Source organism: Acanthochromis polyacanthus, chromosome 7, assembly GCF_021347895.1.
Source record: "Acanthochromis polyacanthus isolate Apoly-LR-REF ecotype Palm Island chromosome 7, KAUST_Apoly_ChrSc, whole genome shotgun sequence".
NCBI lineage: Eukaryota > Metazoa > Chordata > Actinopteri > Pomacentridae > Acanthochromis > Acanthochromis polyacanthus.
Window position 1 is genome coordinate 31,586,410 of NC_067119.1, and position 15,577 is coordinate 31,601,986.

A 15,577-nucleotide genomic window follows, 5' to 3' on the forward strand; every position below is an offset into this window, starting at 1 on the left:
TTTGGAAAGGGAAATTTGTGCACAGCACTTGCAGTATTACAGTGTGGAAGATGTAAGAGGAATCTTTAATTTCAGTCAATGAAATTCTTTTTTGAATAGAAAACTTGTGGTATTCTTTTTGCTGACAGAGTATATTATAATGATGTCACAGCTTCCCAGACTTCACTCATTCTGTGTGACTGATGCTCTGCTGACTGTTGAGCCTCCTAAGAGCTTCGCTAATTGCCTCATATTTCCCTGAAAACATATCATCAGGCCTGTTTTAAAACTAACACCAACTTATCAACATTCAAATTTAAAGCCCTTGTCATAGTGATTTTAGTGTTTTGTCCACCTTCTTGTATCGCTTTGGGATGCTATGCTTTACCGTGTGTATGGAAGACAGATGAACAGTTAGTCCAGCCATTATATCATATCTCCCAAAGAGACACATGTTTATGGGACAGCAAATCCAGCTCTAATGAAGTCATCGCCAAGAGAAATGCTGGGATAGGCCTGCAGCAAGCATGTGTGTCCGATGCCAAGTGCCTCTGTACAGTGATGAACGACTGCAGCAGAATTTTGCTAATGATCATTTTGGAAAAGCAAATAGATGTATCCAGCATCAATATTTCTTAATTACCGTCGTTTCCTGTGGAATTCTCTGTTGACGAAAACAGGGCGAAACAATCAATCAGGCAACAGAGAGAAGGAGAGACTCTGGGAAGCGGGGAAGTAAACCTCAAAGGATGGATTTCATCATTTGCAGTGGATTTTCACCTTTTTTAAAGTGTCTAAGTGTGTGTGCACATGTCTGAGAACAGCAAAGGGAGTGAAACCCACATTAAAGAAGGAAAACACGCGTGTTGGGAAACCAAGACAAAAACATACTGACTTTCTCTGCTCTCTAAATCCCCTGCAGACTACATGCCAGTGGCTACATGCTGCTCAGCGCTTTGATGCCCTGTCAGCTGTGCCAGAGGCAGAAAGAAACACACACACACACATACACACACACTGGCAGTGAATCATGAACTGACACACACTGCTAACCCCTCTGTACAAAGGGCTGCTTGAAGTTTGGGGATGGCAGCACTGCATGAGTGCTCTGTGTGTAACAGAAATCAGTGATGATACTGAAAATGTGACTGCATAACACAGTGAAAATGTAGTGAGACATCAGGTCCATTGGAATACAGTTATATAGAAGTCACCCTTTTCATCTTCTTGCAGACAGGAAAAGCGACTAACAAAGCACAGAGAAGACTGTCTAGAAGCTAAAGAACAAAATATAACTTGTTTGTTGTGGTGGAGACCAAAACTAAGCCTAAAGGAGAGTGAATATTAGATATATGTTTGCATCAGGTGGGCAGATAATGTCTGATTATGTCTTATGTCTTATGTCTGAATTCTTGCTTGTGTTGTACAAAAGCGTCTGCTAAATGAAATTGTAGAATTGTAGAATTGTAGATAAATAAAATATTTAGTCAGAATTTAAACTGGTGAAACAAAAAACTTTTTCCCAACAATTCATGCATTAAATTTGAACTGAGCATAATAACTTTAAAAAGTAAGTAGGAGTGCACTCTGAGGTGATCCTCTACTACGCTCAATATCTAATCTTGCAACTTTTAAAACAGTGATTCAGAGCTGCACCAATATTTAACTGGGCCATCCTTCGCAAATGTTCCAACTTTCCACCAAGTTTTGAGAAATTCATCATGGTAGTTTTAGTGTAATTCTGCTGACAGACTGACAAACAAGTCAACAGCAAAGAATGGACTTCTGAATCAGCTCACACCTTAGCAGAGGAATAATGTAGCCTAGCTTAGCTAGACTGTATTCCCGTTATAAGGGATATACGGGAATACGGTCTAGCCCTCCTCCATTGACACATTTTGACAGGTTTTCAAGCTCTGAGCAGATCAGACCGAACCAATCAGAGCACCAGAGGCGGGAGTTAACGATGCGTTATCTTCAGGGCCGAGTTGGCGACCGCAACAGAGTGAGGTTTCTCTCGTGCGCTTTCCTCTGTTTTGCACGGGCTGAATTTGTCCTTAAAACCTCAACAAGAAGCAGCTCTTAAAGCTTTTCTTTTTAAAAAGGATGTATTTTTAATTCCGGCAGGCTGTACGATAGAATGCGTAATGCTGCCCTCCACTGTTGAAAGGGAGAGCTTAGATTTTCCTCAGGACCCCTGTACGGCGAAGGAAGCTGTTAAAACTACAAAACATCATGGCGGAAAGGCAATTGTTAGGTCGCTTCGTGATTGCGTCACACATGTGTTACGCTGATTGGCTCTCTCCAATTCAAGCTGTGATCGGTAGTCCCGCCTCTGGGCTACATTTGGTTCAATGGAGCAGTTCCAGACTGACTTGATGTGTATTTGTAATACACAATATAAAGGCTGTCTGGTCCCCAGGCAAGGAATAATGTGCAAATGTGCAACTAGGCCCAATGAAATAGAAAGATACTGAACAGTTTTAAGTAGTTTACATTCAGATTCAGGGTCAATTTCGGATGATTTTTGATGTTACGGCACAGATTCTTCTCCCCTTGTGCAACAACAAAGTTTTTTAGTACCCTACATTGATCACTGAGATGTTGACAATCATTTAGGATATCATGAAAAGAAAACTTTGAACTGAAAATTTACATTGGGGAAAAAAGTTACTTAACAACATTCAGCATTTCCAGCATGCTGCTCAGTTTGTATTCAACTCGGAAAGTGGCTTGCAAGCTTTAACAACACCAAAACAACCAAATTTGGTTATATTTATGTAGAAATAGAGGTTGTTACTCACAACCTTCATTGCTGAAGTACTGGGTCCATACACTATTAGTTCATTTACACCAAAAGTGGTTTACTTGTTTTACTGACTGACTTAATTGTAGTGATGTTGTCATGTTCTCACATCTCAGTATTACTATGATGAAGAGTATTAAATATTCCAGACAGTAATCATGGCAAAAACATGTTCTGTTTCTTCAATTAATCATCACTAATCACTTTATGCTACATGTCTCATTAAAAAAAATCAATACGAAAAAAAATCCAGATTCTGCAAAAAAAGTCTGTGCTCCTCAGTGAAATAGTGTGAAATCTTTAGTGACCGAGGAGTGACCATGTGACAGAAAACCAGGGACTATTTAACTGACGTTGGTTCACACAAGTAGTAAACTATCTATAGTCTGTAAAATCCCCATTTTTTCCCCAAATATTAGTAACAACTGTGTGAACTTATACACTACTGTTGAAAAGTTTGGGGTCACCCAGACAATTTCACATTTTCTATGAAAACTCATACTTTTATTCATGTGCTAACATAATTGCACAAGGGTTTTCTAATCATCAATGAGCCTTTCAACATCATTAGCTAACACAATGTAGCATTAGAACACAGGAGTGATGGTTGCTGGAAATGTTCCTCTGTACCCCTATGGAGATATTCCATTAAAAGCCATCCTTTTTCCAGCTAGAATAGTCATTTACCTCATGAACAATGTCAAGACAGTATTTATAATTATTATAATGTTATCTTAATTGAAAAAACTGCTTTTCTTTAAAAAAAAAAGGCATTTCTAAGTGACCCCAAACTTTTGAATGATAGTGTATAAAGAATCAAAGAAATGTACAATAAATGTGCTCTACATGATGAACAGGCATGTGTAACAGAGAGCTGACGGTCTGTAGTTTTTCATTGTAGACAATCACTGAAGAATGTGATTTTTCTCTCTTTCCAAAGCATCCTAATCATTAAAATCACTTAAAGCTAAAATAGACAGAACAGTTACAGAAAAATGCTTCAGACTTGCAATATCTTGTACAGATTTCGATTCTTAATTCGGTCATTTTAATAACATATGCATAAGTTAAAAGAAAAATAATATGCAATACTGTATAACCAGAGCAGAAAATGTGTTTTTACAAGACAGTGGGTCATCTCCTCAAGTATTACAGCACCTCCAAGACAAACAGTCCTGGATTGATGAACATAACCCGCCTGATAAACTCAATGCTTTCTGAAATAAAAAGGGTGGAGAATTTTCCTGAGTGAGCTGCAGCATACTGGCTGACCTTCTTCTGTAACAATACTCTGCTAAAGTGTTGGCACTTCAAAAATTCTTACCATTTGTACATATTATGTGTATTGATTTATTTCCATCACTGCTACTTCACATGCCATCTTAAGTCTGCCGAGTATTGATTGACACCCTGCAGGGGCAGCGTGTTTGAGAATGGAGGGCTTTGACTTTAATAGCCCCATCAGTGAAAGTCCTAAGTGTTCATACTGACAGTTTGATGCAGCCCAGCTCTTCCACTGATTCACTGCAAATGTCTCTCATAAACACACACCCTCCACTATATCTCTGCTGCTGTTTGGCTCTGAACTCTGACCTGACAGCAGAGGAAAAATAAAGTACTAATCATCTCAAGGAAAGTGAGCCTGTCTTGTGAGTGTGGAGTGTGCCTGCACAGAGGGCACAGAAAATTGTGAAACAGTGATTTATGACAGCCTGCAGGTGATCTAAGTGTGTAAAGACACAGTTTTTTAATACTCAGCAAATCCTCAAGATGCTTTTGCAATCAAGGATGACCAGAGGAATCAGTCTCAACAAAAAGAAGTATTATTAGGTAACTAGTCCTTGATTTGTAGAAGAGTAAAAGTGTAAAAAAAAAAAAAAAAAAAGACAGAGAATGAGGAAATAATGAGTCACAATGGTGACACAGAGAAAATATGTCAATTGTAACTTAAATGATAAAAAACAATACATTATGTTGAGCCCAGCAGCTTTGGCTGACCCTAACTCCGGACATCCTCCAAACAGGTGAAAAACAAGTAAATTGTCTACAATACATTTTTAATTGTTATATATTTATCCAATGGCCTCTAACTTTTAAATCCTGTTAAAAAAATGTAGAAGGATTTTTCAAGTGCTTTGGCCAATCTATCTGCCCAGGTGATCCCACAGAACTGATTATATAAGGAAAATGTAGTCTTTATATGCTGTTAGAAAAAGACATCTTGTGTGTGAAATGTTAACCTTTCACCATAATATGGACCCAGTATAACGGACTGGTACTATGACCTGTCTTCAGCTGTGTCAATGATAAAGATTAAATTAAAAAAATGGCACAAAAAATACACAAACTATTGCATGAAATAAAGTTTTTTGTTCCTTGCAAATCTCTATAAAGTCCTCAGCTTTGCTTTGTTTTTTTGCAGCTTGTACACAAAGGACTGACAGAAGCCAGAGTTACCCAATGCATATCTCACAGTAAACTGGTACCACATTATTTTGGCTGAAATTTCACTTTAACACTTCGCTGAAGAGCACAACACACATTAGCTGCCCAGTTCAACTACAGACTTTGCCTCTGTTAAAGTGACACATGATAACTTTACAGTACATGCGCAATGTAACAGTTTCGTAAGTAGAGATGTTAGAAAATGACTCAGTGATGTGTTATTCAGTCAATTCTACCTAAAGTTTGCCAACACTAGAATCATAATTCCTTGCAAAATAAGGTTGTAGTCACTGAGTGCACTAAACAGAGAAAAGGAGCATTTTATTGCCTCATTTCATTTTTCAGAATTTATGTACTCTTACCTTAAAACAGAGATATCAGCATTTAAAACAACTTCAAATATAACATTTGTAATTAAAGTTTAATATAGTGATTGTCTTAGGTACTTTATACTTTAACAGTGCTAAATTCTCAATCCAGTGAATTAACTGGAGCTGTTGAGAGATGCGACCACAGACGTGGAGATCATTCCTTTTTTTATTTTGCAGTATGTTGTGTTGGTTTCTGTTGCTGAATCACTTCACTGTTAAGCAACAGGGAGGAAAAGACAAAAAGAAAGAGTTCTGCCGCTTGTTGCAACTTGCAGCATTCAGTAAAGGAAAGAGGCAATTACAGAGCTTGTTTTCTATAGTAAACCCACAAATACAGTGTAAAGAACCTCCAGTGATTTCCATACCCACATGAACAAACATAATCTTTGAATATGACAACAAAATATCTAGATAACGAACCTATGCTAATGTTTGTGTTTTCAACTGACAACTGTGTTTTTAGCACTGAGATACAGTACACTGTATTTGTGAATCATATAAGTCAGACATGGAGTTCAGTTTAAAGCCAAGGTGGAAAGAAAATAGAGGATACTAGATGTGTCTATGTATGCAAGTTGCTTCAGGCATGTTTCCCCTTTGAAATAATTCTGTATGATTTGCCTTGAGGGTCCAACATTTGAGAATCACCAGTTCATGAGGTTTTAACTAAGTTTCCAGAGGTTAACCTGATGTCCCATGTGACCAGAAGGATTCAACGGAAGACTGTTGGAAGAGGCTCCTCTGTGTGTGTTAGACCCCACTTCCTCCTCCAACATCTCAGGAGGTCCGACCAGGCCTGGCAGCCCCTCAAAGACGCCCTTCTTTTGCCCTGGGCCCCTGGGGAGGGCAGCCTCCAACATTTATGCAAAGTCAACAAGCCCTAATTGTAGGATCAGCTTACAAGCTAAATTCTTCTAGAGCCCATTAACAACTGCAGTTAATTATAAGCCAGGCGGAAGGGTGTTTGAGTGTGACTGACAGCAAGAGGAGGACACAGGGGAAGAGAAAAAAAATGCTCAGAAACATTTTAAGTTACATCACAGATACAATACACCAACACGCATGCACACGGCCACATTAGCTTTTTCCAGGCAGACCTCCCAGACTACAGTAAATCTCTTCTTCATTGGTCTTTGTGGCAGGGATTTGCTCTAATGAAGGAGAGGATCAGAGTAGTGACTCACACATTGTCAGAGTCACAATCAGACCAATTTTCCTCCCGCTTCAATGTGCCAGCTTGACAGTGGGATCTATCTGCCCACTAATTACACTCTTGGACAGCTGAGGGCACATTAATCTAAAAATATGACAGCAATACAAAGATGTGAGCCAGACCACTGTGGCAAACACAGGATCAATGGGCAAAAGCTGGGTGGTTATTACTGTACCTGGTACAAGCAATGCACAACGCAGCTGAGGTTGCTCTGTATTTATATACTGCATATAAGGGTATACAAATGCTAAACAGACAGTTGTTGGCCACATGGCAACTTTGTCTGTTCTTAGAAATCTACATTCCAAAAATCTGCACTGACAAACAGGTGTATAATTTGATAGTTTTACATTTCCTTTTTATGATCTTATCTCGAAATCATGCCCTGGAGACAAATTGTGATTATTTTATATGCAGAAAGACAAGCTGCTCGCCAAATTTCCTTCGACTTTTTCCACTGCATAGCAAGTCCAAGCATGGATCCTCTCTGAAGCGGCACTCAGCCTCGCTCTCTGTTATAAATCCACTGTGTTTTCACCAGCACTTCTGCTATTGTCCATCTGTGATATGCTGCTGTTTGGAAGAGCTGGACTTAGGCCTCGTGGCTCTAAACCCACTTTATTGAATTCTCTGTTGTCTTTATGAAGGCCAGGCTAAGACAGGACTAACAGGTGCCAATCTCAAGTGGGGCGAGCATGAGGATGTTCCCTTTGACCCCAGAGGGAGGTTAGACAGCTGCAGTGTCTGGGTGTGGGTGATGGAGGGGGGACGGGGTGAGGAATGAGTGGATGGACTGAGTTGACTGGGTTACACAGGCTGTATCCACGTTAACGCTAAAGACAAGTGGAACACAGTTAAAAACATACAGTAGTTAGATACAGTTACATCAGTTAAAAGACACCATTAGTGTCCATTGACTAGAATGTTCTAGACTGAACACTGTACTGCGCGACCAAGTCTGGAGGCAAAAGTGTTGACTGGTGTTAGAAGAAGAAACCACACTTGAAGAAATGGACAAAAAGCCATCCATGACTCAGACAGGCGTATTCATGGCATTATTGGTGTTGCACTCTTTTGTACATACAGACAGGGATGGAAATAGCTGTGTAAAAGCTGAAAAATGAAAGCCTGAAAATCAAGTTTTAACCCTGTCCTGTTTCTCCTCTTAAGTTGTGGGGATTGTCGGACTGTTGGTTTTGAAAATTTCAAATTGAGTGGCCAATGTCCATCCAATTCTGACATCTTACCAGTAGTTGTTCATTTTAATTGTACACTGACAGATCAGTCTAGAAGATTGGAAGAAAAACTGATACAAAGCTAATTTATCTGTCTGACATAAACTGGAGTCCATCTACCTCTTTTCTAATTATACTGCAACATTTGGTTTGAAAGCCAATAGTGAATGCCAAATTTATTTTAGATTCTTGGTACAAGTACAAGGATGAAAGTGTCTGCAAGTCATAACTTCTGTTCAGCAATAACTTTAAAAGGTTAGCCCACTTAAAATGATCAAGTGTCAGAATAATTCTGTGAAAAGTCACTTCCTTAGTTTTTTGGTGTTTTTTTTGAGCTAAATTTTAGAAAAGTTTGTCATCACATTATTTGTACACATTATGGGATTCTGGATATTAGCGACTTCCAACAAATGAATCAAAATGAGGTGTGTTCCGACACAATGTAAGGAAACACATGAAAATTTTGTGAGGGCACTACAAATTTACAGATGCAAATATGTTAAATCTTTCTTTTTTGATTAAAAGTCTAACAATGTATCTCTGTCTATCAAAGTTACATATTTAGAATTTGTTTTTCATGAAAATAGTCCTTTCCTGCCTCACAGAAGCTGAGATGAAAGATCTATGATCGGAGATCTCAGTGTAGTGTCTTTGAGATGATAATTTGTGCTCTGCAGTTTGAAGGTGGAACTGCTCATCTGTGGCACTCACTGCTTTTTTCACTCATGATATGTACAAACATGTTAACAAGGTGAAAAACTTGATAAAAATCCAAAAAAGAAAATCTAAAATATTAAGTGGTAAGCTAAAATGATTGAATTTGAAGTACAACTAAAGGAAAATTGAGTGTTTCTGAACTGTTGGGCAGGCTGACCCTGTCAAAATGTTTTTTTCAGTGCTGTTGACTCAGACTTTCTTAGAAATTGGACTAATCTATATTACAGAAATAAAAATGGCTCTAACAGAGTTTGACTATTTTAGATGTCCATTATGTGCCTTGAGTTGGACAAGCTGCCAAGAGAAGGAACAGGGGCAAGTATATGGATGTGTTTATTAAGGCTCCTCAAGCAACAGCAGAGCAAATTGTTGGCACCATGCTTTGTTCGCTTCTCCCCTCTCTTTTCTCTGTTCTGCTCGCTCACTCTGCCTCTCTCTTCTTCACTCTCCTCACCCCTATGTCTCCCTTCTGTCCAGCTGCAGATGAGGAAATCCCCTAACCAGTTGGCCAGCAAGTCTGTCAGCCAGTCGACCAGAGGGCGCTGCCAATCATCATCTGGTTCTTCTCATGCAGCTCTGCACGGATCTTTCCATTGCACCAATGTGGTGATGTACCTGCTGAGGTTGAACCAATACCCATGTTAAAGGTACATACCGCTTCCAGTAGTTCCAGTAGTCAAAGTATTTGACTGTACTGAAGTACATTTGAATTCATTTTTACATTTTTGATTGTGACTGTATGAATCATTCTGTGTTCATCAAAGCAAAACTGAGAGGTGTATTTCTTAAAAGCATAGCCAGCCCACACTCTTATGAACAGCCCCTGCATGAGTCATAAATATAGTGTGGTCAAGTCATGTTTAATATGCTTTTTGTGAACAGATGTGTCCAACAAAACATTAGACATGATGTGAATTACAGTACCGTATAATTGTTACGTCTGAAACAACAGTAAGTCATTTCTTTTGATTATTTCTTCAGAATCCACCTGCAGCACCTGCGCACACACCTACTGTATACAGCCCATCTGTGTACTTATATATGTTGTCTTAGCATTTCTTCATCAAAGGGAGGTTTGCTAAGTACACATGCTGCTGTTTGACAGTGCCCTGTTTTATAATCTTAGATACACTGTGCAGTGCAGAATAGTGCTGCTCAACGAGAGGAGAATGTTACAGATGCCCTGCCTGTTATTTTCTTTCATGAAATAACAGGTCTGTTCCAAAGTAATGTGTGAGAACAGATGATTAACCAGATGGTTTTGCTAAGAAGGACCTCAGTTCAAACACTAAGACACATCAACTTCCAGAAAAGGTTTTTTAAGGGCATTGGACAGAGATTATATTGGACTGCACAGTAGAAAACTGGGATGAATGCTGTGGTAGGCAGACATGTGAAAAAGACATAAAGAAACCCCCCACCAGATTCTGAAGTTACAGAGCTTCTCCTTCAGCTCTCTCCTTTTTGACCTAACACCCTCCAACCAGACATGCAACGACATATGGGTGTGCCTCAAATGCACAGAAGCCTAAACTATTAGGAACATTCAAGACAGTTATTCATCGTCATTGTTAAGCAGAGTAGTGTGAACCACTGTCTGTAGTCAACGAACTCGGTAAAGATGAGCTCAGAATTTTGCCAGATATGAACTGTCCATGCACCATTTTTATGACATTTTGCCACAACCTTTTACACTCATTTATACACAATTCATTCCAGGTAGTGACAATGCTACTTTATCTCAGTCACTCATCCCTTCCCCACTACACCTGAGATCTAATATCTCCCCCTTGTTTAGTTATTATATTGGAATGCAATAGTAAACAATGGAATCGAGATTTTAACATTTACCATCAGCTGATGAGTCATATCTAAAATGTGGGTAGAAAGTAATGTAGTACATGCCATGAACGGCTTTCATTCCATTGTGGAATTTCTGAGGCCACTGTTGAGGACACATGTACACAGTCAGAATTCAGGCACTCAGTAAAATAGCACACAGTAAAGGTAGTGCACTATATATCATGGATAAGGAGTGATTCCAGACAAAGGTACCCGGTCTCACTGAGGTTTGTTTAATGCAGTTATAAATGTCAGCCTACAATAGTTTTATAATCTTTTTTGGTTTAGTCACGTATGTTGCATAAAACTGCCGCTTGTGATAGGAAAATAAAGAGAGTTAAGCTCAGACAAACTGCCCCAGATCAAATCACAGACATAAGAGCTTGATAGAGATCAGCTAAAACAGTTCTTTTTGTCAACATTACCCACAGTCATATACTTAGCGTGCATTTAGACTAGTGTGTGTGCTTTAGTATGGGTTTGAAGCATGACATGGTTGTTTGCCTAGTTTTTAAAGGGCACCCATTGTAACTGCAAAGTACATATGGCTGCTCCCATTCAAAAGCATAATGCAGATGGGTTAAACAGACTAATTGTAGGTGTGAACCAGATAATTTGTTGCGCAAAGGTTACATGTGTTTTCAACCGAGAAAAGTTTCCTAAGAGAAGATTCACGCCTGAGTGTTCTCAGAAAAACACACATAGAAGCATACATTTTTCAGATTTAATACAGGAACACACTGAAATGTTATCCACTGGAGAAAATTACAGCATTGCCACAAAACATAGTGCAAGGCAAAGTGCATAAATCCATACAGTACAATTCCCAGTATATTGCTTGTGTTTAACATGTTTGAAACCAAAACCAAAGTAGCTTAAGAAACACAAGCTGTAAGAAAAGATGCCCTTAGGGAAATTTGCATTGGCTGAGTTATGTCACATACAACTTTACAGCACTGGATAGTCTTAGTGGGTGATACAGCTGCGTGTTTTGTGGCAGATGTGTGAGGTAGAACTCGTGGAGATGAACGACAACACGTGTAGCCTCAATCACAGTGACAGAATGGTAACTGATCCTCTGCACAAACCAGTGGAGGCTAATGAATGCAAAAGCCAAAACAGAAAGGGGAAAACATGGCTGCTTATTGATACAGATTTGGGCTAATCAGAATGGGAGTAGTTCTCAGGAGCAATTCAAGTAGCGTTACTTATTGCAATGCATGATGCAGCAGACTGTGCAAACATCTTATGTTTGTTTAGTTTTTCAAACACTGAATGCACTTTATTTCTTTTCTGTCTTACATTCCGTTATATTTTACTGTTTTTGCATTTTTTTCCCTGTATTTTGCTGATTTCAACAGGAATCAAGCACTTATAGAAAATGCTTTACTTGTTGCTTTGTGAAGCATTTTGTATATTGAAAAAATATGTATTGATGTACTGAATTATTAACAAGCTATTGATCATTGTCAATTCTGTTGCATAAAATTTTATCTCATCTCGGCCTATTATTAAAGGAATACTCTCGTCATGTCCACAGTATGCATATTTAGCAAATTTTGTACAATTGCTTTGCCTCCTTATGCAGCAGCAACTCACTGGTTTGAATGTTTTTTACACATGACTTTAACACATACCAATCATAGTGAACGACACACTGCCTGTCAGTCGACACACAAAGCACCTGCTGCAGTGCTGCTGCTGCTGCCACCAGCTATCTGCAGGTATCTGTTTATAGAGATTAGTGAAAGTGCTGATGATGCAAGGAGCTTCAGTTACACCCTTTCTTAACACTCTTACACACCCTAACGCACTAAACTGAATTAAGCAAGCACTTGTTTCGGATGACAAATTCTAAACCGCAGATTTAAAAAAAAAATCCAGTTGTATTTAGCTTCAAATTTACTTTTGTTGAAAAAAAAAGGAAGTAGTTGCCCAGGTCCACACCCTGGTGACCTGTTAGCTGGCTACAGGCATTGCTTTATGAAAAAGAAAACGAGACAGAGATTCCGAGCTTGGTGTTAACCAGATTAGTACTAGCTTACTGACTAACTGTTCTGTTTCTCTTCCTCTTTGTTTTTATGTGTTATGAAGCGTTATAGTCATCTCTGTGTGAAGTAACACATTTTTCTGATTCATTTGAATGTTTAATTTGAAACTTGAATTGAGTCCGTCTAATGTTTACCTTACAATTGTTGTGACAAAAAATAAAATATGTAAACTACCAGTCAAAAGATTAGACACCTTTTCATTTAATTGTTTTTCTTTATTTTCATGACTATTTATATAGTAGATTCTTCAAAATAGCCACTATTTGCTTTTATTACTGCTTTGTACACTCTTAACATTCTCTCGATGAGCTTCATGAGGTAGTCACCTTAAATGATTTTCTAACAGTCTTGAATTCGTTCCCAGAGATGCTAAGCACTTGTTGGGCCTTTTGCCTTCACTCTGTGGTCCATCTCATCCCAAACCATCTGGATTAGGTTTAGGTCAGGTGACTGTGGAGGCCAGGTCATCTGATGCAGAACTCCATCACTCTCCTCCTTGGTCAAATAGCCCTTACACAGACTGGAGGTGTGTTTGGGGTCATTGTCGTGTTGGAAAAGAAATGATGGTCCAACTAAACATAAACCAAATGGGATGGCATGTCACTGCAGGATGCTGTGGTAGCCATGCTGGTTGAGTGTGCCTTCAGTTTTAAATAAATCCCCAACAGTGTCACCAGCAAAGCACCCCCACACCATCACACCTCCTCCTCCATGCTTCACGGTGGGAACCATGCATGTAGAAACCATCCGACTTCTGCAACACAACTGATGGTCCCTACCCCATTGTGAAGGCAAGAAATTCCACAAATTAAACTTGACAATGCACACCTGTGAAGTGAAAACCACTTCAGGTGACTACCTCATGATGCTCATCGAGAGAAGGTCAAGACTGAACAAAGCAGTAATCAAAGCAAAGGTTGGCTATTTTGAATAATCTACAATATAAAGCATGTTTTGACTTATTTCACACCTTTTTGTTGACTGCAAAATTCTATATGTGTTCATTCATAGTTTGATGCATTCAGTGAGAATCTACAATGTACAGGGTCATGAAGAAAACCATTAAATGAGAAGGTGTTTCAAACTCTTGACTGGTAGTGTACCTCTGAGATGTATCTGAATAACCTTCCAGCTCACAGATCTGAAAGTCAAAGTATTTCATCACCTCACTGATAATTGCAGCTACGTATCCTATCCAATGAAGCATTGCATTGCTTTAGCACAGGGCTTATTTTGGTCTGAACGCCTGCTTTAACAGAATAACAAAATAACAAACTTACTTCAGAGCTTTAGTTTGTCTTGCTTCAAGCTGTGCAGGTGGTGACTGAGTGATGCGTCTTTTTCTCTTGGGGCTTACCGGAGCTGTCTGTGCCTACTGTTCAGATTGTGCAGTACTACATATACTTTAGACAACTCAGCTACTGCTGATGACATCTTCTATACATACTTTCTGCCTTTGACATTCCAAGTAACAGAGGAGACCACACGGGGTCTTTGCTAGATATGTTCATGCACCGATGTCAGTGACAACACACTGATCAATGCTTCTCAGCTTGTGGAGGCTATTTCTAGATGCAGTTTGATTTATAGACTTTATGTACGATCTTTGGCGTTACTTCTTTTTTTGTATATCAATGTTAATGCTTATTATTGTTGGAAAACAGCATATGATATGTCATACAGGTTGGTTGATCTGTCTTTTTGTGTGTTGAAAAAATAGCAACAAAAGAAGACAACACCATGTTAACAAAAACAAAGCATGCCATGATTTCATAAACTATGCATAAATATTGCTGAATGCAAAATATTAGGTAAATGTAGGCAGTAAACAGAGAGTTTACAATTTTTCACTGTTAAATGTATTACGTCAAGATGAAAAAACTCTGATAGGGAAAACTACTTTAACTTAGACATAGCATACAAACACTATAAAAGAATGCAAACAATGCATTCTAAAGAATGTAATTATAAAGAAATATGTAATTCTCTGCACCAAGTTCGATTGTATGATGTCTCAGTTGTCACAACTGACAAAAAGATCAATATTTGTAAGTAGAACAGAGTGAAAATTCAAGACCCTAATTTATTTGTCAGTCTTTCCATGTGTCTCTTAAGCCTGAGGTGTGCTGTGGCATGCATGGTGTGAGAAATCAGGTCCTGGCGATCTGCCAAGCCCGTCGTCAAACAAAGAATTGATGCACTGCCCTCTGGGCTTTTCCTGCCCATCTTTACACAGACTAGTATGAAAGCACTGCAGCCAGGAAAGATTACATGTCTTCTTTAAAACCTTCCTCTGTCTCTGCCAACATCTACAAAAACAGCAGACTAGAGGTCGGGAGACGTGGGGGTGGATGGGGGGATTCTCCATAATAAAATGCTTTGTAAGAAACACAGATTCGGAGTTAAGCGTCATTCCCAGTAGGAGCGCAAACTCCTCTGCCTCTAAATGACAATTTAGATGGAGAATGTTATTTTATAGGGGTGACAAATTGCAGGTATCTCTTGTGGGTTTGGGTGAGCGTTTCAGGGCGGCTTGCCAACTTGCTGAAAGAGCCAGAGCTCTGACTGACTGCTGCACCTGACCATGCTCAATCCCAGAGATCAGCTGCCGTCACCAGCAGCGGCCTACCAATAAAGACGAGTGTACGCTCAGTGTCCCACCCACTTGGCAATCTCATCCAATGATGAGTGCAGAAAGTATGTCCAACCATCCATTTTCTTTTCTCCAATAAGCCTCTGTAATGAGATGATGAATGATGTGGTATCTCCCAGCAGGACGGCCACACACACAACCCCAGTACATGGGATTTATGCATTCATTTAATCTATAATACACGTGTAGACATTTTTCTCTGATATTATACTGCTGTTTATCTACTGTTTTCCTTTCTGTCTATACCGGTCTCTTTCTCAAGTGG

General features: G+C 39.1%; 1 long non-coding RNA gene across 1 annotated transcript in view; it reads left to right on the forward strand.

The window, feature by feature from the left end:
* The window catches only part of LOC127534902 (uncharacterized), a 56,010-nt gene that overhangs the window by 11,982 nt on the left and 28,451 nt on the right, over nucleotides 1–15,577 (forward strand). The window contains exon 2 of the long non-coding RNA XR_007943451.1: nucleotides 9,244–9,413. This is a non-coding gene — a long non-coding RNA (uncharacterized LOC127534902). The remainder of the gene's footprint in view (nucleotides 1–9,243; nucleotides 9,414–15,577) is intronic.